Genomic DNA, 10,663 nt, shown 5'->3' with positions numbered 1-10,663 from the left:
CACACAAAGACGGAAAAGTGCACTGCAAAGCGGAGACAATATGTTGTGTTGGTAAAGAGTAATTAAGTGTTTCTATACAATTGCTGCATTTAAATTCTATGTGTGTTTAAGAGAGTCGTTAGCATTTTGTTTGGAGAGAAGGTCTGTCTTTTTATGACCATGCGGATTGAGAGAAATTCAATAGCTAGTGAAATAGAGAATAATAGGTTAGTGTTGATTATAGATCAGGTTTATCATGCGAGGCTTAGAAAACAAAAAGCACGAGCCTTGGCGAGTGCTTTTTCGTTTTCGTGCCGAGCATGATAAACCTGATCTATAATCAACACTAACCTATTATTCTATTTATCCCACTTTTTATTCAGTAAACTTTTTTTATTTAAACAAAATAAGTTTTCATGAGTGTTTGTCGTACTTTGATAATGACTGTAGTGTAACCAAGGTCAGTGTATTACTCCGCGTTCCATAAATAACCGCTGATCAAATAATCATTTTTTTTTAATCAGAATATCGTTATGTAACAAAGTGCCCAGCGTTATTATTTACAATTTTAATCATATTGAATTGCAAATCTTTAAGTTTTATGATATCAATATGACATTAAGTTGTTATATACAAGGAACTACATTTGTTTACAACGTAGCCTAACACCACACACAATTCACTTTCGATATCAAACTATCGAGTCGATCACGAGGTGCACAATATTTGCTTCTTTGTTATAATATGTGGTTATTCGTGACGAAATAACAAATATTACTTGGATTTAAGCTAATTATATACATTAACATTTTGAATGTTGAAAGTGGCACCAAAGAATTGTGAGGCAAAGTTGTTCGAACTAGAGAAAGACATTTGCTGGTGAAGTGACTGGGTGGGGCGAACATCAAGATCAACTTTTTCGACGGTAGACAGTGGTTGTCTAGGCTGCATTTCGGCCATAGTTTCGGTGCATGAAGGTGAACAAGAGGAATCTGTTGGATTGTTACATTAACTGGACTGAGCAAGAATGATCACTTTTGCTGCTGTTCAACAGATATGTTGGAATAATTGGTTATTGACTGGACATTTTTGTGCCCTGTTATGGCCATGGTTTCAGTGGGTGGAATGTTTGCATTTCGAAGTTTTTGGACCAGGAATTTGCGAACTGAGTGGTTCGTTATTCTCTTGTGCTTGAGAAAGCCGGCGTCTTTTGCCATGGCCTTCAGCATCTGACCTAACTTGTTGACACCCAATTGTTGACGCAAGAATCACCGGGATGCAGTGTCATTTGTGCGTATTGATAGGTAAAAAAAATGCTTTGAAGACAAATCAGATGGACGCATATCCGAGTACAGCTTGTAAATGAACACAGGATTTCTTGGTCCAGACGATTGTTTTCTACGGTCAAAGGGGAGCAACTCGAACTGACTTCTTCAAAGGGGAGCAACAACAACAGAACCTATTTGCATAGTGTTGATTTTACCTAATACTAGGTTTTAATGACAATAAATGACAAAAAACTCGTTTTTTTGCTACTTTCCTTTGTTTTAAGGTCATTAAGATTGACAAACATTTGAGATTGTTTTTATTATTGATGCACTTTGCAAATACAGGTGACGAGGTGCGTGGGAAAAAGTAGTCCCGGTTCGGCAGTTTATGACGTCATTTCGTGCCATTGATTATAGCCTTGCCGTTGATTATAGATGAAATTTAATCAACGGGGCTTTAATCAACCGATTTCGCTGTAAAAGTGGGATAAATATATTTATTTTATGAGATGAGCAGTAGATAAGACATTGTTCGTGTAAATTAACCAATGAATGAACGTTTTACGTTATGCTTATCCAATCTTTTAAATTTTATCCACCAGATAATATGAGTCGTGTTCTCAAAAAACTGGCCACAATGCATGTGCGTAAAGTGTCGTCCCAGATTAGCCTGTGCAGTCCGCAAAAGCTAATCGGGGACGACACTTTCCGAATAAAACTTGATTTTCGGTAAGAAGTGACTTCCTTGAAACTAAAATACCATAAATCGAAAAGTGTCGTCCGTGATTAGCCTGTGTGGACTGCACATCTCCGAATTTCATTCATAACCCTTTCCATTTATTATCATCATGAAATAAAAGAGCATGAAATTATGCATACATGTAAAACATGTTACAATATATATATATATATATAGTTCTCAGAAAACTGGGCATAATGTTTGTGCGTAAAGTGTCGTCCGAGATAGATTAGCCTGTGCAGTCCGTACAGGCTAATCAGGGACGACACTTTCCGCCTAAATTGGATTTTTGCTAAGAAGAGACTTCATTTAAACGAAATATGTCATAAAAGCGGAAAGCGGAAAGCACGGGCTTATCTGGGACGACACGTTACGCAGATGCAATATGCCCAGTTTTCTCAGAACGTGACTCTAATAATCGTCAATCTAGTGTTTCCGTTCACACATCGCTGCAGGTGTGTAACTCCCCCAGTGGAACTACGCAGGTTACAACGGCCGGAAGTACAGATACGTGTATGGAGTAGGGCTTCACAAGGGCGACAGAGTCTCTACCAGTGTGAGTACTTGGTCGCCTATGCCAACAGAAGTCGCAATTTTGGGTTTCATATTTAATGCACATGCACAAGGTCGGTCTTCTTAGAACCCGGCTCGGTCAGTTTTAAATCCGGAAAATATGGAACACAAAGCAGAACGTCGCAATCAGAATAGATTTCCCAACTGACTAGCTTTGCAACAACTACTCAAAACTAATGGAATAGTGTGACCAAAATGATCAATTTTATTAATGACAATAGAAGATAGCTATTAATCATTACAAAAATGTATAGCATAGTATACTTGTAAAAATAGACACAGTGAACAGAAACAATCACCTACAGTGTCTCCACGAAACTATAAAATTGTGCACGGTGGATATATATACGATGTTTATATCAAAATGGTTTTTTTCTATGGCCGAGAATTAAATAAAGTTGTCTATGATATCATCGATCAAATGCTCGTCACTTAATCGAGATTCATAATCCACTTATTCGTTCTTATTTTGAAGGTTGTGAAGATCAACAAGTGCTACGAGGAGTTGAGCGAGGCCGGATGTTACGTGTCTGAGCCGGTGTTCATAGCCGACCCTTGTGGCTCAGCAGAGGACCACGGTAAAAACGTATCCTCAAATATCAGTCATGTTTCAATTCAGGCACAGTTTTGAAACCCTACGTTGTTTGTACTTGGGTACTAGTTTTAGTGTTCCCAACGTTTAGCGCAATGCGGACTAAGTATATTCTTTCCACTAAGGCAAAATTATTCAATAATCGATCGTCATCATTTGGATGTAAGTCTTATTTCAAGAAAAGAGCACATGCAATTTTTTTCTTTAGCTAACGTGTTGATATTTGTTCGTTTAGTTGAATGAATTATAATTTAGTTTCTATAAGTTGTTGTATAGCGTCTTATCATACAATAACTAATGAAGATCAATTCAATAAGTCCTGCTTAATGACAAATTACAAACCACATTCACGTCAAGGATTTTCAGAACATAACAATTTTCAACATATTGTTGGGACCGTGTACATACCGTCTTTTCGTTTTTCGTTTTGCATTTGACAACACGAAACACGAAAATAAACGCATATTAGTTCATATTCCGATTTTCTTATAACCGAAACAAATACAAAAAAACAAAGAACATATCGACTTATTTATATCGTTTTTCGTTTATACTTATTACAAAACAAAACACGTCTATTCCTATTTCGTTTCAATTTAAATTTTAAAAAATAAATATTTGAAAATTGAAACAAAGCGCCTGCTCTCATTTATCGTTCTTGATTTGATAAAACGATACACGGAAAACGGAAAACGAGGGGCGCTGCGCAGCTTTATTTGGATGATAACTTATGATTAATCTTAGTGCGCAGTTTCCTCCCTTTGAAACTATTATTTTGAATAATAAAATGTTCACTATTACATGTATTATAGAGGAAGAATAGACGAGTCTTGGCACAGCTCTTTTTGGCTAGTCGAATGGAATAATGAATAGATCAACAGTAAAGTTATATACCAATATACATGCCTGCTTTTGTTTCAAGTCATTGGATTTGATTAAATGTATAACATGCATTACAATAATCATTGCACAACAAAATATCTTTGTTCGGCGTAGCCTTTCTCTTCAAGTAATAAACAAAAGTAGAATTATTTACTATACTGTATTCATATCTTTTTAAGAAATGAAATAAAAAATCCACATTATTGCTAATCATATACACATGTACATTCAATTAGTATGGTGAATTATTCCTAAGAGCATGCACGGCCTCATAAAGCCTGTCATGGCACGTCGTGTGCCGTCCTGGCTCATACACTTCGGGTAACTGGCTGGCGGTGGGCTCTCGTACCAGGTGTCCATGCAGTTCTTGCATTCAACCAGTGATTTGCAACAAGTTGCAAATGTAGGCTGCGACACTGGTCCTGAATGTATTCATTTATGTTGTTATAAAGCTATCGGTTCACGCACTGAGTTCTTTTTAAATTTTATCAGCACGATTATATTTGGTGCTCCCTTTATAGAATAAAGAAAATTATAAAATTATTTGAAACTCTTTGCGATAACACATCATTCAAATAACAGAAAAATCAACGCTAAGTATAGTACATTATGTCAATGGATTTTATTTTATAAGTTACAACTCTGACGTTGTTACAAATTTATTTATTTATTTTTAATAACGTTTTTGTTTGGTGTACAGATTTTGTCCAATTTTTGAAGGACTGTTAAAATGAACTGGATGTGTATAAAACGAATAAAATAATACACTTTTCGACTTATAAATGTACTTTAACAGATCATGCAAGCGAACGCTTGATGGCGCGCTCCTCATATATATCATTGGCTCAGCAAATCATACACGTATTGTTACAAATGTAAACACTTTTCTAAAATGGTATTCTAGTTTCATTTTAGGAGACAACCCAGGTCTTAAACGGAACATTTCAACGAGTGCAAGTAGATTCTATAGGCGTGACGCATGATATTCGCCTTCTTTTTAAGTAACGTAACGTTTAAAGGAAAAAATATTAAGCGGCGTTATTATATCATTGGAATGTATAGATCTTGTTAGCATTAACTATATCTTGGGCGTTCTTTCAGGAACATTAAATATGTTGTTTAATAAGTTATTAAATTGGCACATTTATTAATTATATTTAAGTTAATTTCATTTTCTTCAAGTGCAAAGCGGTTTCATGTAAAGTGTTTGGTTATAACTCTTGTTTTAGAGCTAAAATCACTAGACATATTACAGTGCAGTTATTAAATGCAACATGTATTTGTTATTAATCGAACGAATTGGAAATTATATATTAGACACATTGCACTTTACCGTTCCATAAGATTAAAACATTTTTTTTATTTATTCTATTATGCAAGGTGACGTTAAAAGTAAAACATAGGGACATTTTAGCGCCGCCGCCGATTATTGTGTCCTTAAATTGTCATGCGGGTCTAACGGGTAATACAAATAGGAATACGGGACTCAGGGGACGGGTTATTGCAGCTCTTAAAATGTAAGGAACTCCCCGATGATAATAGGATTAAAACGAATTTGTTTTTTTTTTGTAAAATAAGTACTGAATTTACATAGCATAGGGGCAAAGAACAAGAAGTGTCATTAGAGGCTAATTATTGCCCTATCTAATCGGCTGGATCGGCATGAAATACCGGTACGTTGGAAAACCGTTCGATGTCAAGATTATGATCATTTCAAATTGGAAAAAATACAATACCTGAAAAAACAGCTGAAAATATCCACTTCTCTGTCCCTTACGGGCGTGTCTTTACCTCCACGAAAAAAGCACGTAGGAAGTCATGCTGATGGACATAAGTGATTAAGTCTTATGTAAGGGAGAAAAATACGCGAAAAAGCCACTAAAGAGTTACCTCCCCAAGACAGCAGCACATCCCGCAAACGCCACTCGTTTTTCGTATACCGATTTTTCAAACCAAGAGCGGTAAACGAGATCAAACAATTCGTTCCAATTTTCAAACATTTATTTTTGTCATATGAATTGAAACAAAATATGAACAAGGAAATCAATTTCGTTTTTTGTTTTATAATAAGTACAACGAAAAACGATATAAAGAAGTTAATTTTGTTTCGTATTTTGTTTAAGTTTCGGTTATTAGAAAATCGGAATATGAACTTATATGCGTTGATTTTCGTGTTTCGTTGTTTCGAATGTTAAATGAAAAAGGAAAAGACGGTATATACACGGACCTTGTTGATTTGCTTATATTCGGTTGTCATTCTTTTATGTTTAGACCGTGTTGTATTTTATACTGTAATGAATAAAAAAATCGTCTTAGTTAGAAGATTCGCGTATTCAGATGAAACTTTCTCTTGGCAGTTTTTCCAAATGTTGATTTTTTTCTAGGTACATATGTATATTCATGCATTCAAGGTGTGCTGTTGGTGGCAGTCAACAAGATCCACGTGGATGACTCTAGGACTTGCTTCTTGTTATTGCTGGACGCAATAAACATGACGCCATTGGCCAAGGTCGAGTTTGCAGGATTAGACAATGTCCCCAGAGATTTTCATTGACTTTTCAAATCTAAAAGTTGCGAAACTAAATAAATTCTACGTTGCAGAAGAGCGTGTAAAAAACTGATGCAATTGTTTTTAAATCACATCGGAACGGGTTTGTATTATATGATATATATATATATATATATATATATATAAGAAATGACGTGCGTTTTCCACAATACTGAATGGTATAGTCTTTTCAGTTCAATAATCGACATTTGTGTTTGTCATGTAATTTTGTTCTGTGTCTGATTTTTTTTACAAGCTTTTTTTGCATTAAGTAAAGGACCTTTCAGTGATTATCCGATTGATTGTGTGGTGATGCAAATTGAAATCGCTTAGATTATGTTAAATTATGAATTATATTTGCAAGTAGTTGTGTTCTCACTTTTAACATTATGGCTAATGTTGCGTAAAGAATACTCTAAAAGAATGATTATTTAATATGTATACAGATGTAAATAATACATTTGTTTAGACTTAATGTTTCTTCGAAATGCCACGTAGTTTTGTAAGTTTAGTTCACTCTTGGTACTGGTGTTGTTTAGTATTGGTTGTGTGTAACCTTTGTTAATATTAAGGGGGCAGGGGATATATTTTTGACCAAATTTCGAGTTCCGAAAGGCCGCAAACAGTCAAATCCATTTCATCAAAACAGAAAGTGACACAAGAAAGCCTTTTTGTGTCAGTGTCATAACATAGGCAATATACATTAAAAATACAACCAAAGACAAGGCTGGCTTCTTCACTTGTGTAACTATGGCCCTTGAAATTTCCCCCCACCCACCTCATTTTAATGCAATCCTAGTTTTGGCTACATCACTCCATCACTGGAGAAACATTGTTCTGCATATTGTTTTAAAAAACTTTTTAGCATACATATAATATGTTAGTTATATAGTCATTGTAGCTTTCACATTACTTATTATGTTCCTACTATGGTCATAATGAATTTTTATAAGTTCTTTTGTACTTTGTTGATTGTTGTTGTATGAAATGTACACATTTCATGGCGGGAAGTGTTAAAATCATTAATTTGATTTAATTTTAAATCTTAAATTGTTTAAAACGCGTCATTGTATGACGCCGTCAAGTACAATATTTTTCCGCGATGTCGCACGTTTACGTTTGATCGTTTGACGTCATACATTTTTAAAAGAAACATCATTTGCGAGGTCCGTTAAATTGGGAACACCATATTCGGTATTTATAATATGTATTTTCAATGAATGTATGCTACTTAATAAATATTGTATAAGATATTAAGATGTAGCTAACTTAAATAATTAATAAATAATTTCGATAATTATTGAAAATGTTTCAAATTGTCATTTTATGAAACCTTTTATTCTAATGAGTGTATGCTATTATGTTATAGTTTGAATAGCATATCTGTTGTACTATAATCTTATTATTCATTTTACTTTTATTTTTCATTTATTATAGAGAATCGGCATGTTAGTCGTCAATGCTTGTCGTCAATCCTTATCGTCATTATAGTTGAAGGAAATAAAAGAAGAAACAGAGACGCATTCTTGATTACTTAATTATCTCTACGGCGTCCTCGCAACAGATACATGTATAATTAAGTATTTAATAATGATCTGAAATCTTCATTTTTGTCATTTTTGTCTGTAATAATTTAAATTTAACAAGCCTTGCTATAAGATGTTAAAAGAACAATATCAACTTTATTCGGGCAACATTTTTATAAAAAGATGTTTAAAATTCTAAATTTATCAAGATATTGTTTTAAATCTTCCATTTATTGTAATTTTTTTACACAATTTGTACCGTACTTGAATGAAAATGGTGGAAGTTTTTTCTTCAATGATTAAAGTCTCTATAACGCTCAAAATCAACGAAAATTTTGTTAAGTATTTCGAAAAATAAAGTTAGCACCTTTATTAATCAGTGTTCTTATAGCAATAGCCGAAATTTCAACGCTAGATGTGGTATGATTACATAGATTTTTGTGGATACAAAATGCTCGTTTTTATTTATTTGTGGCCACAATTAATTCCATGTTCATATCTATTCACACGACACACGAACACCATGTAAGTGTTCATGTGTCGTATGAATAGATATGCAAAACAATAATAAACACGAGTATTTTGTATCCTCAAACGTCTATTTTACCAGACCACATCTGGTGTTGAAATTTCGGCAATTGCCATAATGAACAATGATTTTTTAATTGTTTAGCTTTATTTTACGAAATATTGTACGAAATGTTCGTTGATTTTGAATATTAATGTTAGTTTAAATTGAGAACATGCACCCTAACTATTTGTTTCATTTAAAAAAAACATCATGGGCTTTGTTTTTCATTTAAAAGCCCATGAACACTCAAATTCAACGAATGTTTCAAAAAATAAAGTTCCTTATAGCAATAGCCAAAATTTCAACGCTAGATGTGGTCTGGTAACAGATTTAACAAGAAAAAGTTTTTTGTGGGACAATATATTCAACACAGGTTCATGTTTCATATAAGTGTTCGTGTGTCGTATGGATAGATATCGTTGCGAGAAAAAGGAATATATTGTGCAACAAAAAATGAAAACGAAAATTGTGTATCTCGTTAAATCTATGCTTCCTGTGCACATCTAGCGTTGAAATTTTAGCTATTGCTATAAAGAACACTGATTTTTTTTTATGAGTTTACTTTATTTTGCGATAATATTTTGCGAAATATTTGTTGATTCTGTGTTTTTATGTTACTTTAAATTATATGATATCCATTAAAGTATTGTTGCCCATTTTTTGTTTTTACATCGAGTTAATATTCTATTTTTTACGAATTTCAAAAATTGTGTGTGTGTCTCTTCTTAATTTGTATAAATTAAGATTATGGGAAATTGGATAAATGCGTATTGATAGCAAATTTAATATTTAAACTGGTTACTTCCCTTTGATTGCAAAATTATTTATAAGAGTTAACTTGTGTGTACCATTTATGTGTTAACTGTTATTCGCAGTTTGATTGTTTTTATTTAGGTCTATGGTATTCTTATTAAGTTCTTACCTAAAGTTAAAGAAAAAAAATGTAATTTTACCAAAAATCATCTTCATTGCATTAAATTTCTACAAGTTAATGTATGGAGACATTTAAAAAAGGAGTGATTGTGTAGGATATGTTACTACATATGCATTATTCTGGTTCCCGTCGTACTAATACTTAAGTACTTAGGCAACCGTGGAAAATGGCAGCGCACTACGTATGTATTAATTATCGTAAAAATATTAAAGTTTGGAGTAAGTGAAAATCATTCAAGCTTTTGTTAAGGTCTAGTTATAGGTATCGATTCGTCTATTGTTTTTTTTCGAAAAATGATATTATGTCATGTTTACCCAATTCGGAAACAGCGTCTTTCGGATAGTTAATGTGTACACAATTGCACAAAAGCATATCTGTTCAATGAACGTAATGTATATGATGGATATTTTAATGGTCAACAATAGCAAATACAAATTGTATATATTAATATATATACATCATAGTATTGCTAAGTTCGGTTAACTGATACATGTCATAATGTTCTTACCTATGGTCCAAATTTTGAGTGCATGTTGTTTAACAGTTTTTATATGTTCAATTGTCCTGTTTTAATTGTATATTGAATTGTCGTACGACCTTTGATGAAACAGTCCACAGCATCTTTAAAGTTTTTGCTGCATTATGATTTACCGGGAAATATGTACGAACTTTTTTCTTAAATTACGTGCTATAAAAAGAAAAAAAAATGATTTAACAATATCTCTTTCTGATCGTTTCCAGGTAAACATAGCCATGTAAGCAATTAATATTTAAAAAAGACTCTAAAAATAATAAGTTGTATCCTACTTTACACCTTTAAAGTACATGAAATTACACCAAGGGAAACAACAGTCTACAATGTTGACTTTGTGATTTACTTACAGAATCAATTATGTATAGATACTACATTTCAGTATATGTGAATCATGTAATGTAAAATTATATTATTTCAGAGCAATAACTATTAAAAGTCAGTTTTTAAATATTTATCGAGCCGCTGATCTGGAGTCCTATGTGTCGTTTGGTAAACCATCAAACAAGCAAACTTTAA

The 10,663-nt window shown here is 33.1% G+C and overlaps 1 long non-coding RNA gene across 1 annotated transcript; it reads left to right on the top strand.

Annotated features, from left to right (window-relative positions):
- The first annotated feature begins 570 nt into the window (after positions 1 to 570).
- Positions 571 to 6,676, top strand: LOC127866746 (uncharacterized). The gene is made up of 3 exons (XR_008043088.1): positions 571 to 2,542; positions 3,035 to 3,137; positions 6,445 to 6,676. It is a non-coding gene; the product is annotated as an uncharacterized LOC127866746 (long non-coding RNA).
- The last annotated feature ends 3,987 nt before the right edge of the window (positions 6,677 to 10,663 follow it).

The sequence above is a fragment of the Dreissena polymorpha genome, chromosome 1 (assembly GCF_020536995.1).
Source record: "Dreissena polymorpha isolate Duluth1 chromosome 1, UMN_Dpol_1.0, whole genome shotgun sequence".
In the NCBI taxonomy this organism is placed as follows: Eukaryota; Metazoa; Mollusca; class Bivalvia; order Myida; family Dreissenidae; genus Dreissena; species Dreissena polymorpha.
The sequence above is the reverse complement of the archived record's forward strand: the minus strand, read 5'-3'. Positions and strand labels throughout refer to the sequence as shown.